Raw genomic sequence first — 3612 nt, 5'->3', positions numbered from 1 at the left:
ATATGCTGAACTTTAAGTCCTTACAGAATATGAAGGAAAAATAATTATATAAAAGTAGAAATAAACATTTACATATTTTTACAAAGAAATTTAGAAACCTAACCATATATGGAATTGTAAGTCCTTATACTAGGGAGACAATATGATATTTACAGATATGGGTCTGGTTTATTTCACTAATAAGTTTATCTTCAAGTGGCATCCACTTAACTATGAAGGCTTCAAGTGTATAATTCTTTATAGCTGAGTAGTATTCCATTATATAAAAGGACTACATCTTTTTCAACCATTCCACATGTGATAGGCATCTTGGTTGTTTCCAAGATCTGGCTATCACAAATTGTGCTGCTATAAACATAGGTACGCATATATCACTATGACATGATGCTTTCAGTTCCTCAGGGAAACTTCCCAGTAGTGGGGTAACAGGCTTAAATGGGATTTCCAGTCCTAGTTTTTGAAGGAGTCTCCACACTGATTTCCATAATGGTTGCACCAGTCTACACTCCCACCAACAGTGGAGAAGGGTTCCCCTTTCCCCATAACCTCTCCAACATTTGTTGTTGGTTGATTTCTTTATGATAGCCAATCTTTCTGGGATGAGACGGTATCTCAGTGTTGTTTTAATTTGCATTTCACAGATGGCTAGTGATGAGGAACATTTTTTCATATATTTATTCACTTCTTTAACTTCATCCTCTGAGAAGTGTGTGTTCATCTCAGATGCCCATTTCTGGATTAGGACTTTAAATTTAGGTGCCCTAATGTTCTTTAGTTCTTTATAAATTCTAGAGAGCAGACCTTTCTCTGAGTGCTTATTAGTTAAGATTTTTTCAAAATTTGTGTGTTGTGTTTTCACTTTGTTGATAATTTCTTTTGAGGTGCAAAATCTTCTCAATAAGAGGTGGTCCCAGCTGTGAATTCTTTCAAGTGTTTCCCGTGCAATTTGGTTTCTGTTTATGAACTCTTTGCCTACCCTTATGTCTTCAAGAGATCCTCCTATTTTCACTTCTAGATTTAGTGTTTCTGTTTTGATGTTCAGTTCTTTAATCCACTTTGACTTTAGTTTAGTGCATGGTGATAGATCCGGGTCAAGTTTTAGTCTTTGGCATGTAGAAAGCCAAATTTTTCAGCACCATTTGTTAAAGAGACTATCTTTCTTCCAGTGAGTGTGTTTGGCCCCTTTGTCAAAGATCAGGTGGCTGAGTGCATTCCTAGAGGTCTCTGCATCTCCTAGTCTATTCCATTGATCTTCAGGTCTATTTTGTTGCCAATACCATGCTGATTTTATTACAGTAGCTTTGTAGTAAAATTTCAAGTCAGGAATTGTAATGTCTCCTGCCTTGTCTTTGTTGCCCAGGATTGCCTTTGCTATTCTAGGTCTTTTTTGGTTCCAGATAAATTTTAGGAACAATTTCTCTAGGTCTGGGAGGTATGTTAGTGGTAGTCTCATAGGGATTGCATTAAATCTATACAACAATTATGGGAGTATGGCCATCTTCACAATGTTGGTTCTTCCTATCCAGGAGCATGGAATATCTTTCCATTTTCTGAAATCCTCTATGATCTCTTTTTTCAAAATACTGTAATTTTCCATGAAAAGATCTTTGATTTCTTTAGTTAGATGAATTTCAAGGTATTTCATTTTTCTTGGGGCTATTGTAAAAGGCATTGCTTCCCTAATTTCCCTCTCAGTGTGTTTGTTATCTGTGTAGAGGAATGCTATTGAATTTTGAGTATTGACTTTGTATCCTGCTCTGCTACTGAATTTGTCTATCAACTATAGTAGTTTCTTAGTGGAGATTTTTGGGTCTTCCAAATAAAGTATCATGTCATCTGCAAATAATGATAGTTTCACTTCTTCATTACCTACTCTTACTCCTTTTATTTCTCCCTCTTGTCTAGTGGCTCTAGCTAATGGTTCCAGGACTACATTGAAGAGGAGGGATGATAGAAGACATTCTTGTCTTGTACCTGATTTGAGAGTAAAAGATTTCAGTTTTTCCCCATTGAGAATTATATTAGCCATTGGGTTGTCATAGATGGCTTTTAACAGATTGAAGTAGAGACCTTCTATTCCAATTTTCTGTAGGACTTTGAACATGAATGAGTGTTGGACTTTGTCAAAAGCCTTTTCTGCATCAATTGAAATGATCATGTGGATTTTAGTTTTTGCTGTGTTGATATAGTGTATTATATTATAGATTTTTTAATATTAAACCATCCTTGCATCCCTGGGATGAATCCTACCTGGCCATGGTGTACGATCTTCTTCATGATTTGCTGTATTCTATTTGCTAGGCTTTTATTGAGGATTTTGGCATCTACATTCATGAGGGAGATTGGCCTGTAGTTCTCTTTCTTAGTTGTGTCTTTCCCTGTTTTGTTATCAGCATAGTGCTTGCCTCCAGGAATGATTTTGGGAGAATGCTTTCCTTTGCAATTTCACTGAAGAGTTTGAGGAGTGCAGGGATTATATCTTCTATGAATTTCTTGTAGAATACAGCTGTGAACCCATAAGGACCTGGACTTTTCTTTGTTGGCAGGCTCTTTATTACATTCCGTATTTCAAAGGCTGTTATTGGATTATTGAGAGTTGTTATATCTTCGTGATTCAGTTTTGGTAATTTGTACCTTTCTAGGAATCTGTCCATTTTGTCTGTGGCTTCTGTTCTGCGAGAGTAAAGATTCTCAAAGTAGCTATTGATAATCTTCTGAATTTCCACTTGGTCTGTAGTAGTTACACCCTTTTCATTCTTTATTGCTTGTATTTGAATTTTTTTCTTTCCTCTTTTTGATGAGGTTGGCTAGGTGCTTATCAATTTTATTTAAGCAACCAGCTTTTTGATTCATTAATTCTTTGAACTGTTTTCTTCATCTCAATTGAATTAATTTCTGCTCTAATCTTTATGATTTCTTCTTGTCTTTGGGCTCTGGGTTTGGTTTGCTCTTCCTTTTCTAGATGTTGGAGGTGCAATATTAGGGTGTTTATTTGTTCCCATTCTGTTTTCCTAATGTTGGCATTCACAGCTATGAATTTCCCTCTGAGAACTGCTTTCATTGTATCCCATAAATTCCAATAAGTTGTGGGTGAATTTTCATTGAATTGTAGATATTGTTGAATTTCTTGTTTAATTTCATCTGTAACCCATTGATTGCTGATTTGGGTGTTGTTTAATTTCCATGTATTTAGCGGGTTTTTCTGGTTTCTTTTGTTATTTATTTCCAGTTTCATTGCATTGTGGTCAGATAGTATGCATGGGATAATTTCTGTTTTCTTGCATATACTTAAGCATGACCTAAGTACTAGTATGTGATCTATTTTAGAAAATGTTCCGTGTGCAGCTGAATAAAATGTGTATTCCGCTGCGGTTGGGTAGAACACTCTGTGTATGCCCACCAAGTCCATTTGTTCCAAGCTCTGGTTCAGTTGTGCTACTTCTTTGCTAATTTTTTGTCTGGTTGATCTATCTTTCTGAGATAATGAGGTTTTAAGGTCTCCTGTTAAGATTGTTGTATTGGATATTAGATTTTTCATGTCTATTAAAGTTTGTCTTATATAGTTGGGTGCTCCCGTGTTTGGTGCATACATATTTATGATTGTTATTTCTT

Source organism: Octodon degus, unplaced genomic scaffold (assembly GCF_000260255.1).
Source record: "Octodon degus isolate 3935 unplaced genomic scaffold, OctDeg1.0 scaffold00045, whole genome shotgun sequence".
Taxonomy (NCBI): Eukaryota; Metazoa; Chordata; class Mammalia; order Rodentia; family Octodontidae; genus Octodon; species Octodon degus.
This window is presented reverse-complemented; position numbering follows the sequence as displayed.